Source organism: Cricetulus griseus, chromosome 5 (assembly GCF_003668045.3).
Source record: "Cricetulus griseus strain 17A/GY chromosome 5, alternate assembly CriGri-PICRH-1.0, whole genome shotgun sequence".
Lineage (NCBI taxonomy): Eukaryota > Metazoa > Chordata > Mammalia > Rodentia > Cricetidae > Cricetulus > Cricetulus griseus.
This window is the reverse complement of record NC_048598.1, coordinates 62,189,276-62,202,502: the sequence shown is the minus strand read 5'-3', so window position 1 is coordinate 62,202,502 and position 13,227 is coordinate 62,189,276.

The window sequence follows — 13,227 nt, the reverse complement described above, 5'->3', positions numbered from 1 at the left end:
CTCAAATTACAATCAAATGACTTCCAGAAATAAACCACTGAGTAAACAGGGAACTATAAACCTTTGAAAAGTTTTAGTTGGAGAAACTTACTTCAAAATCACTCTACTGTTACAACAGTCTATTTATTTTATTCTCTATCCATATATATTTTATTTTGAGTATATAAATACTCAAAATGAAACATCCTTTTCATTTTGGCAGGAGGAAAGTGTGCACATGTGCATGTCCATGTATGTACATGACAGAGGCTACAGTTGATGTCCAGTCCCTTCCTTAATTGCTCTCCACCTTATTTTCTGAGACAGGGTCTCTCACTGAACCTGAAGCTCACTGATTTAGTTTGGCTGGCTGGCAACAATCCCTAGGGATCCTCCTGTCTCCATCTCTCCAGACCTGGGATTACAGACATTGATGTCACCCAGCTTTTTGATACGGCTTCAAGGGATGGAGCTCAGGTCCTCATGGTTGCCTGGCAAGCACTTTACCAAGAACTTTACCAACTGGGTTATCTCCCCAGCCCTAGATAGAGTCAAACCGAGAGGAACCTCTGCCCTGATTCCTGCTGTATCCACGTTATAAAATACAAACAGCAATTTTCTTGCTGGTAGTTAATAATTGAAGGGCAGTTGAGCATCCTTGTACAAGTGTTTTATCTAATCAGTAATGCAACCTGCCGCCTGATGGGGAACAGTTTATAAGAAATAATAAAAACTAATAGTAATAAAGAACAACTAACTTCAGAAATCCCCAAGCACGCAAGTGAAGTTTAAAAAGAAGCCAATACCAAAATCTCTCTCCTGAGAGGTCTTCCAGGGCTGGTGTGTTCTCCCTCATGCTGGTAAAATTGGCTCTTTGCCAAGTAGCTCTCAGGCATTATTTTTCATTTAAAAATTTTTAAAGATGCACATGTATGGAGGGCATGTGTATGTGTGAGTATGGTGCTCACAGAAACCAAATGAAGGCATCAGATCCCCTGGACCTGGAGTTACAGGTGGTCTTGAGCCATCGGATAGGAGTGCTGGAAGGCAAACTCAGGTCCTCTGCAAGAGCAGTGTATGCTCTTAACCTCCAAGCCAACTAACTCTCCAGCCTGTATGCTTCCAGAAGCCCTGTTTTCATTCCTAATGATCTGAAAATGCTGTGTCAACTCTTTTCTTCTTGCTATTCCTCCAAAAGAGTGTGAGAAGGGGAAATGATTTATTCATGCTCATTCTAACTCCTATTCTAACCCCATCCTTCCCCACAGTCTGTACTGTTTGGCTTGGGGAAAGAAGCAAAGACAAGGAAGAGGATGAGTGAATGTGTTTTCCAGCCACCGATGACTGCCCCAGGGAAAGAGTGCAGCATTCACAGTGAAAGGCAGCCCCCTTGGCTCCTGCCTTCTCCCCTGACAGCAGAGGGCACCCCAGCCTCCCTTTCCCAGCTTCCTGAGTTGCCTGACCATTAAGCAGCAGGGCCAAGGCAGCCCTCTTCCTAGGACACCTCTAACACTCTCACTGGAGGGCACTGAATCCTAAAGGAAGGGCAACAGCTTAGCTTTAAAAAAATAAAAGATTTATTTATATTTATTTTATGTGCATTGGTATTTTGCCTGCATTTAAGTTTTGTGAGGGTGCTTAAACAGCAGGTTCACTAACCAAATTCGTCCTATTTCCTGCATCATGCATTGTCTCAGTAAAGAAATAAAAACGATTCTGTCCACTATATCATAGTATGTGATTCAATATTTACCCTTCTTAACCTTTGAGCTTAAATAGTTGTTTGAAGCCTTGACATTGAGTCAAAACTGAGAATTTAACACCTCATTGGCCTTTTTGCTTCTTCTCCTTAAACTGGTAAGTGAAAACATTATTTGATTCAAATGCAATGGCAATCTTTTTGTAGCCTGAGTTTTCTTCAGCTTGGCTTGAGAATAGCTTGTACTTCACATGAGAGATTATGAAGCTATCTAAAATGGTAGCCATTGCCCTAAATAAAACGTCATGGTCCAGCTAGGATAATTGCAGACTCCTATTAAATAACTCTCCTTCAGGGCTGGTTACTATTGAGTGTAAATGTGCCACTTTATATGCAAATAAAATGCACTGAGATTTGAATTGAAAGTTCCACACATATCTACTGACAAATCATCTTATTATGATCCAAACAGCATCAGACCTCCTCACCATATTATGCAGCAATGGAATTCATTCCTGTATTATTTGTTTCCAACATGCCCAGATACAGCAAGGAAAACTGTCTCACCTCACAGCCAAGGCAGATTTTGGACATGCACTTTGAGTTTGACTCTGAGTTGTGATTCCTGTTGCTAAAAGTGTGTGTGTGAGTGTGTGTGTCTATGAGGAAGAGAGAGTGTGTGTTTGAGTGTGTGTGTGTGTGTGTGTGTGTGTGTGTGTGTGTGTGTGTGTGTGTGTGTGTGTGACCACATATATGCAGGTACACATGTATGAGTGGGTACACATGAACATGTGTGATTAATGGAAGCCAGAAGACAACTTGAGCTGACAGTCCTTAAACACCATCCATGTTTTGGTTTGGTTTTATGAACTGGAGTTGGGGTTGTTTGGTTTTTCTGTCTGTCTGTTTGGTTTTGGTTTTGGACAGAGTCTCTTGCTGCTCTAGAAAAGGAAAAATATACTAGGCTACCTTGATAGTAAGATTCAGGGATATGCCAGCATCTGCCTCCCTAGGTCTGAAACTATATGCCCATTCTACCACACCTGGCTAGCTTTACCTGGGTTCTGGAAATTGGACTTGTTCCTCTTCTTGCACAGCAAGCTCTTTACCAACTTAGCTCTCAAGCCTGTTTTTAACTATATGCTTCTCTCTGATTTGACTTGTCTCATGTCTTCACATCAGTGTGGCCTTCCCAAAGTGACTACACAAACAGCACATGGGATATAAGTCACTTTGCATATTTTCTATTTGTGTTTTATTTTCTCCTGCTTTCTTTGAAATCGGTAATTGTATAAAAAGTGTTGCTGTAAAATGCATGATTTTCTTCATCCCACCTCAAAGGGACTCTGTTCCTACATCTCAAAAGTACCATGTCAGACATGCACCTCATTTGTTCTTAATGACATCTTAGAGAAATACTGCAGAACTACTATTCAAAAACAGAGCATACTATGCCAGTTGGTGGCTGTCTGTTAAGAGTTAACCGTATCAGATAAGCACTGACTAGGTAGGATAGAGAAATGGAAAAGCATCTAATGTCAATTTTCAGCAGTTTTCCTGTGCTCTGCTAACTTTCCAGGAAATCACATGGATGCAGGGAGATTTCATAGAAAATTGAACTCTGTTTTCCCTGCCTATGAATTTACTTCCCCAGGGACAAAAGATCTAGTAGAGAAGGATGTCAAGAGCAGGATGTAGATAAGAGCATCTTGGGTGGTGCTTACCATGTTGCAACCTGGGGAGTTTTGTGGCATAAGTTGATTGTGGGGTATATATGTATGCCCAGGCACACATGCTACAGAACAGTTATGTGGGTCATAGGGCAATCTGTGGAGTCAGTTCTCTCCTTCCATCTTTAACTGAGAACCTGGGATTTAAACTCAGGTTTCCAGAGCCTTTATTTAACCAGTGAGGCATCTCACCATAACTCTGTCTTACTTTTTGAGAAGCTACAACTCATAAATGCAGCTAAGCTGGTTGGTAAGTGGGACCCGTGGATCCCCATGGCTCCATCAATCCTGAAATGAGTGTATGTGTGTATGTACCCATACGGGTGTATGTGGCCATACCCGACTTTTTTACATGAGAAAAATAGGGTTCTGGGGATCCAAATTCAGGTCTTTATGTTTGCACATGCTTTACCAACTGAGTCATCTCCCTAGCCCTAAATTGGCACCTCCAGTAAGTAGTACACCAAATAAAGTGGAAAGCCATCCATTCAGGACTCAGAGCCAAGCACCTAACACTTCTGAAGAAATCTAGTTTCATGATTGAACTTAGAATGTGAATACTATAATTATATGTTAGGATGTAGTTTCAATGTATCATATAATAACCCAACATGTACTACATATTTCTTTTTTTCTTTCTTTTTTTTTTTTGTTTGTTTGTTTTGGTTTGGTTTGGTTTGGTTTTTCGAGACAGGGTTTGGAGGCTGTCCTGGAACTAGCTCTTGTAGACCAGTCTGGTCTCAAATTCACGGAGATCCGCCTGCCTCTGCCTCTGCCTCCTGGGTGCTGGGATTTAAAGGCGTGTGCCACCCTCGTCCAGCTCAACGTGTACATATTTCAAAGAGATCTTTAAATTATGTTGTAGGGAACTCGGAAATACAGATTCAGTTTTGGCCAACCATGTCCTCAAGCCCCCTTTAGAACATTCTTCAACAGCCCCATATGAGGGATGACCTCATATAGGTCTGTGTAAATGAATGTGGGAGTCACAACAATTGGCAACAGTAAAGGGTTTCTGAATATACAACAACCAAAAATTAACTGAAAATCAAACTAATGAATTTCGGCTGCAGCTGGCAGTGCTCCTCTACGCTACATTATGTGACTTCATTGCAGCCTTGGTTCTAAAAAACACATGTGCATACTAAACTGTGTATGCCTTCATGTCACACAATACCAAAGAACACAGCAATTCCTTAGCTCAGATTCAAGAATATTGTGTATTAAGTATGCACGAGGGTGTCTTTACTGTGTATCCACATTTCCCCACTCTTATTGAAACATGGTAGATTAATTACAGAAAACAAAGGCATTCTTAATACTTTCCCACTGCCATTTCCTCAGAATGGATGGATCAAATTATTGTATGTTTGAATTAATACTGTGTCACAGTGTTTAATTTCTTTAAATTGCTATTTGAGTTTCTGACTTGTGTTTCATTAATAAATGCTAGATGTATCATGCATTGGGATTAGGACAGAACTCTGATTATTTCTGAAATAGCCATAAATGTGCTTCTGCCATTTTGTTCTATATGTTTATGCATATTTATATTCTCAGCATTTGATTATAAAATCAAAATATAGATCAACTCTGAAAGCGCTGAAGATGTTCTTTGTGATATCAAGTATTTATCCCAGGTTCAACTCTCTATATAAAATAAAACAAAGCATCCATCTCATTAGTATACAAATTTACTTTCACTTTCTTAAACAGTAAAATTATAGGTATACCTAAGAATTGTTTTAAAATTTTTGCTTTATGATTATTTATTATCAATAAATGCTTGATCTTATACCTACTTTATATGCCTATATACCCAGCATTTTATCAAAATTTTCAGCTAAATCTACATTACAAATAGTAAGTTTAGTGAGCCAGGGCCATATTGTCTGCCATGTGGCTGGTGAGGTGGCTCAGTTAGCAGCATATTAGTCTAACATGAATGAAGCCCCGGGTTCTATCTCTAGCATTTCATAAACTGGATGAGTGCAATGTGACTATAATCCCAGGACTTGGGAGGTAGAGCAGGGGTATAAGGAGTTCAAGGTTGCCCTCACTACATAGAAAGGTTGAAGATCAACCTAAGCTACATGAGATTCCCCCTTCTCTCTCATACACACACACACACACACACACACACACACACACACACACACACACAGTCCATCTGTAATGATCAAACATCAGACTACTCTATTAGTATTTGGTACATTACATAGGAATTGACCAACCCCATTTCTGTTTCTTACACTAGGTTCTCAAGTATTCTCATTACACTGAAAATACCTTAGAATCTGCTTCATGTTTGCAACATCCATTCTGAAATCAGGGCCCCAATTTATCACACAGAGGTAAATTCCTAACATTACCTTGTTTTCTTACCCATCAACAGTACCTAGTCACTCAAATTTTGTGTTTTGTACTATGGTCTAGAATCTCCTGAATCTGTTTTCCCCCTTTCTCACAAGAAATGCCAAACTAAGCTACAAATACTCTCCAAACTTAGAGGCCAGGAATACCTTTCATGAATTCCAGGGTATTTGTAATGGTTTTAAATGTTAACTTATGACAACCTTGGCTTCATCCAAAAAGAAAGCCTCACTTGAGGAATTATCTAGATCAGGTAGGCATATGGGGTTTCTCTTGAATGTTAGTTGAGGTGAGAAGTCCCACTCAGAGGGTGGTGGCACAATTTCATTTTATGCACCCTGGATTGTAAGGGAGAAAACATAGCAAGCAGTAACAAGCAGGCAAGGACAAGGTATGTGTACTCTCTCTGCTCTTGACTGGGTGCATAATGCTTCAATTCCTGTCTCAGTTTCCCCACAACAATGGACTATAACTGAGAATTGTAAGTCAAATAAATCTTTTCTTCCCTGTGCTGTCAGGGTATTTGTCACAATGAAAATGAAACTAAAATCTTGTTCATTTTCTGGAACTGCGAAAACTTCCTGAGAAAAATCACCTAAGGTGGAGAGGTGGCTTTGGCTTATACTTTTGGAGACTTCAGTCCATGATCACCTGCCCAGGCTGCTTTCAGTACAGGGATGAGGTATTCCATACCAGAAGAGGGATAACATGTAGAACTGCTCCAGTCCTGATGGCCAGGAAGCAAAGAGGAGAAACAGAGTAAGAAGCCAGTGTTCATCTATGCCATTCAAGGGCACACCTCCAATGGCCTAACTTCTTCCCATCAGATCAGTTCAGTGTCTGACTCCAGAAGATTGACCACATCCCAACAGTGCTGTCAGCTGGGGACCACACTTTCAACACATGAGCTTTCAGGAGCCATTCCAGATCTTATCTACAACAGCTGTCACCAAATCTATATTAATGACATTGAGCCAGTAACAAATAACACTAAGTCAGGAGGAATTCATCTAGGGAAAAATACTCAGGCATGAGTTAACTTTGTGTTCAAACATTTATAAAACGTATTTATTCAAGGAGGGCAGGAAGATGGCTCAGAGGGTAAAAGTGCTTGCAGTGCTTGCAGTATAAATCTGAAGATTAGAAGATCTGAGGTCAATCCCCAGAACCCACATTTAAAAAGCCATATGAGAAAGAAGACATCTGTAATGCCAGCAGCCCACACAGAGATGGGCGGTGAAGACAGGAGACCCAGCTAAACACTCATAGGCCAGCCAGCCTGGAGTATACAGCACCACAGCAGAAACAAGGGAGGCCTTTCCCCAACAAGATGGGAGGTGAGAACTGCCTCCCAGACATGTGCATATCTGTGCATGCTTGCAAAGTCAATTAACTGCAAATGCCATCTCTTTTAAATTGTCCAAGTTGTTGAACAATAACTGAAGTTGGTAAGCACAGATTTAGAAGTACTTGCATTTTTCTAATAAAACTTAGGAACTCCAAAAGTTTTATAATTTCAAAACAGGAACTATTAACTAATTTCTCTATTTCAATGTCATATAAAATGTGTCTTCTAGACAGACTCGCCTACAGCTGTTATAAACTGTGAAATGAAACAATCTATGGTTGACACTCCTTGAACAATGGGGGACCTAATAGGCACCTCAGTATTATCAGGTATCATGGTTCCTAGACTCCAGTTTCCAGATCATGCATTGAATTCATTAGAGCTCCTTAGAGTCCAGCAATCTCTTGACCTTTCTTTTCCATTTTGCACATCTTAGAGCTGTCCCTCTTCCATCTTCCTGTGTGCTGTCAATCCCCACATATGCCTTATCCTGCATCACTGCTCTTTACATTTTTTTCCTAGTCTCTGTTTGGTTACTCCTGAAATATTATGCATAATTATGTGAGGTTGCTATGGAGATTCTACGTGATCTGTCATGAAGAAAATCTATTATGTTTGAGATAATTCACATTCATGACTCAGGAATCCTTTTAAAACGTGTGTGTGTGTGTGTGTGTGTGTGTGTGTATGTTTTCTGCATATATTTCAATATCTACGAGCAGAAGTCACTTCATTAATAATGTAACCAGAAAAGTGACTGAATTCTCTGCTAAAGTGGGGCATTTTGTGTTGGTCAGCTTATTTTTTTCATAATTTACAAAGAACTGCTTAAGGTAATTACTTTATTTTTAATTATGTATACAGACAAATGTCCTGTGTGTGCATGCATCTGACTATAGGTTCCCTTTGAGGCCAGAAGAGGGCATTAGATCCCCCTGCAGCAGTTCAGGTAGTTGTGAGCCTCCCAAATAGGATGCTGAGAACCAAATACAGTTCAAGAACACTAGTGCTCCTAACAGTTGAGCCATTCCCAGCCTTGATTTATAAAGAACCTAAAAACTATGACAACTGATTCTTGTCTTCATCCCCTAGGAAAAGACCAGAAAGCCCAAACATCCATAAAAATCTATCACTAACTATATGATATATATTGGATATACTATAATTTATGTTATAATTTGATTACACTGAGTATGCTTTAATTTGTTATAACTTGGAAATGTAACTTTGGAGTATAAACTAATGACAGGACTTCTATGCGTTATGGTTAAGGGGAATGATTTTATTGTAGATATAACAGCCAGAGGTATCTGGAAGAGTCCAGAGCAGAGAGAGAAAATAGTAGACTAAACATGGCCTGCAGACTGGATCCGCCCATAACCATAGCAGGAGCAGATAAGAGAAAGAAAGAGCCAGAGAGAGCAGAGTGGTAAGAAGAGAGATAAGATTGGGAGGAGTCAAAGAGGAAGTATAGCAGAAATAGCAGGGTTATAAGGAGAATGAGTAGCTGGTGGGAGGGAAGCCCACGAGCTGGAGAAGTTTAGGGTAGGGGAGGAGGTGAGAAGGGCTTGGATGCTAGCATGGACTCTGAAGTGGGTAACAGGTAATTAAAATACTGAGGGAGCCTGGAGGCCAGCATGCACTTTGGTATGCTAATAGGAACCACAGATAGCTATTTGTCCCTTCTTCCAGTGATAAGAGAAATGGCTCTGGCTCCTTTTGGTAAAGGGAAACCTGCTTCACAAGTTCCTGAGGAATGCTTGCTTCTGTCTAACTTCCAGAAGTTGAGGGAAATTTCCTTTGGACCTGACATGGAGAATATATTAAATGTCTATATAAATTTAAAGACAGATATAGCAACTTGTTTGCTTGCTTGTTTTGAGTTTACTGTCCTTGTATAGCCTAGACTGTTGTGGAGTGGGACCTGAGAGTGGAGACAATTATTTGGAATCAATGAAAGGGAATGAGATGCAAAGATTGTAGTCAATCAGCAGAGATCATGCTTCTCTTCCATTCTTGCTTGATGTCTTTGCCAGCACGAATGGGGAAGACCCGAACAATCCCACCAATCAGCATTAAAAAACTGGCCTTGATCTTTCTTTCAACCAAAGCTGACTCCAAGATTGGCTGATTTGGAGGAGAGAAATATTCCTGATTCAGGAGCAGGTGAATGCTCAATGGAACTCCTGACCCCTGTGCATACATACATATACTGACTATGCTATAATTTGAAAATTTAACTTTGGGAAAATATTAATCTTGTAACTAAAATTAGGGATAGATAAAGAAACTTTAAAAATTATTAGTGAAGTAGTAATGTTGGTTATTTAATATAATCAATGTTGACTTTTTAATTCATATGTTAGATAAAAACATGCTTTCCTTTTTGAATTTATTAAAAAATTGTACCTGCATATGTTCCATATATTGAGTACAATGTATAATACATATATATGTATGTACATGTGCATACACATACAATTTTAGCATCACTACATACACAGAACCTACTACTAGTAGATAAAATCATTAAAACATACACACACACTGACACACATTACAAATAAGACTAGCAATAACTTGGCAACCAACATAATCTTCTATAATAAGTCCATGTCATATACTTGAATTTTTTGGTTTTATACTTTTGGAATTAGTAAATTCTTTTAGGTACTGAACTATAAGCATAAGGAGTGCATGGTAGGAACAGAAGAATCATAAATTGGTTAAAGAAACAGCCAAACAAAACTGTGAAAAAGGCCAGAGTAAGCCATGGTTTACAAAACCCCGAGATATTTATGAGGAGTGGTGGGTGAAGGGTGTGTTTCCAGCCAGCCAGACAGCAAGGATGGAGCCAACCTATGGCTCAAAGCAAAGGATGGAAGGGAACAGAAGCTGAGGGCAAGCAGGACCATTCAACTCCTTTATTGCCTCCACCCTATCAAGGCCAATTATCTCTGTGCTAAAATGAAGGGGATATGAAGTCTGAGATAAGTGAGGGGATCCCCATGAAGCCCCCGCAAGCTGCTTTATATTAATCCAGGTCTCAGCAGTGAATCACATTCAGGACAATGACAGGATCTCAGAGGCCCCCAGGGAAGCTTAGTGCACAGTCTCTGGGGAAACAGAATGAGTTACTGCATGCCCCTTACTAAATGTAGACAAAATTGTTGGAGTTTTAAAAAGAGTATCTCAGCTTTTTTTTTCCAAAATAAAAGTAAATAGCTGCATTTATGTTAGAAATCCAATTGTAGTCTACTTGTCCTAGCTCCTAGAGAATACATCTAGAAGAAAATATTTCAAAGCAAGAGTGGATGAGTATCAAAAATAGAACCTCATAGTCATTGGTATTATAGAAGCTTGCTAAGAAAAGCACCTAGGATGGACTGGGAAAGTGGCGCAGTCTACAAAGTACCTGTCACACAAGCGTGAGGATCTTAGTCCCCCTTAAAAAAAGAGGTATAATGGTATGCGTCAGTGACATCACATCTGGGGAAACAGATAGGTGTATATCCAAGGAGCTCCCTGACTGGCTGCACAGCTTAATCAGAGCTCCAAGTTCAGTGAGAGACCATTACTCAACAAACAAGATGGAGGGCAACAGAGGAAGACATGTGACAACAACCTCTGGCTTCTTTGCATGAACACACATGTACACATGCACAGATACATGTGCACAAACACATACATGAGGAAAGAGGTAGACAGGCAGAGGAAAACTACTGACTCCTAGGTGAATGTTTTTGGTAAAAGCAGTGAGTCTCCAATTCTGCTAGGTATTTTATAAGCCAGATTTTATTTACTAGTATTTTTCTTAAACAATATTCAATGCTTAGGATCAAACCCATTGCAAGGGGCACCGTGGGGAGCTGTGCCTAACAAACCTGCTGGGGCATTGCTACAAAGCACCTTGGCTTGGAGTCAGAAATCTATGATTGAGAAATTGCTCTGTCAGTGACTAGTTAAATCATTCCACAAGTTCCGACCACTGCCCAGTTAAATAAAGTTTTATTGGCACACAGCCCCATACATTTGTTGTCTTGTTTTCTGTTGCTCCCTTTGTGCTCTCATGGCAGAGTTAAGTAGTGGGAACAGAGACCATATAGTACACAAAGCTAAAATATTTACTCCTTGGCTGTTTTAAAAAAGATTTTGTCAAATCCTTCATGAGTTACACACACTAGAATGTATCATCACCATTCTGGCTCACCAACTGCATTCATCTACAATGAAAGGAATTGGTAAGTACAACAGAATGCTTCAGAAGGTATTTAATGGGATGATATGTGGGCACAGTCTTCACACACTGCAGTGTGCTACACAAGCATAAGGCAGCTCCTGGAATGGCTTTCTCCATTCAAAGACAGATAGCTATGGGTCTTCACATGAACTCAGCGTTGAGGCTGGGGATGTTAACTCAGCCCAGGATGAGCAAGGTCCTAGGTTCAACCATCAGTACCAAGGAAGAAAGGAAGGAGGAAGAAACAGAATTACAGGGGAGGAAGGGGAAGAAGGGAAGGAAAGAGGATGAAAAGGAGGAGAAAAGGAAGAAAGAAGAGGGGGGGAAGCATATTAATTATTTTGTATTTCACTCCATTTGTATTTGCTAAATCCTTTTCTCATCATCATACCAAGACTGAATATTTTTGGCCATTTCACAGAAATGATGTAATTTCAATACACCATGGCAGGAAGGTTATGAGGGAAATATTTCCTCTTGTTTGTTTTATCAGACTATAACATCAGTATGCTTAGAGATAACCTAGCGCTCACACACACACACACACACACACACACACACACACACACACACAGAGAGAGAGAGAGAGAGAGAGAGGAGAGAGAGAGAGAGAGAGAGAGAGAGAGAGAGAGTGGGGAGAGATCCTAATACATTAACATTATTTTCAACTACTTCTTATTCCAGTTATTAACCATCACCCAAAACTGGCCTCTATTTCCCCAATGGCTACACAGTTGAAAGTAGATTTTCTGAGGCACTTCGTCCCAGCTGTCTGCCTCCTGGCTGGGGAAGCACACTGCTGACAGACATTGCTCATGTGTTTCTAAACATTGAGTGGCAATGCCAATGTGGTTCATGCCCCTAATGCTGAGTCAGGATCTCCTGTGCACCAGGCCAGCCCATGGATGCCTGCTCACCTATGAGCCTGGCTTATCACATGATGGGTACTTGGGGATCTCACCTTACATTCAGTCATTATAAGAAAATACATCTTAATTCTATATTTTGATGGAAAGATATTTTGATGGAGATGAGGGAAGTTTTTTTTTTTTTTTCCTCATAGCTGGCTCAGCACATAGCCAACTTCAAACTTGCAACTGAACACAAAATGAACTTGTTTTGGAGCCATCAAAAGTCACCACTCTCCTTATACAGGTATAATGACATAAGACTTCCTCTTGGATGACTGAGTTGACTTTGATTTATTTTGTACATTTATGTTTTTCCTCTCAATTTTCTTATTAGATAAATACAGCCTGAGAACTACAGCTTCTTTCAATTTGAAAAACCATTTGCTCTTATATTTAGCCACCATGGCAAAAAGCTTTAATTATTACAGAGCTGAAGTGCACCTGCCAGCCCCAGAATGCCCTTGTAAGAGGTGTACTGGCAATATTTCTGCAAAAACGCCCGATTCAACAGCACACTCCCATTCCCCTTATAAACACTTCCCTGTATGACATGATTAAAAGACATACTCAAAGAGGGGGAAATGAATAGTTCATCCCAGAAATGAAAACCTGCAGAATGGTGAAAAAAGAATTAAGTGAACATATTTTTTAATAGTGATATTCACTTTCTTTTCAATTCTGTTTGGCCTTTTTCAGTCACAGCTACCATCTCCCCAATCTGCATCAATAGTGAGAAAGCAAGGATGCTGGGAGTGGGAAGTGCATTCAAGAACTCTTTTATATATCACTGGCTAGAGAGCAATACATGTTTGAATCAAATATTGACAAATAAACATATGTCTGTAAACCTCTTCAGTGCTTAAAATACAATATTGCAAATGAGTAAGAGTGACTAGGGAGATACTTGCTAAATACTTCCTACTTAACGTTTACTTTATGTGTGGGCA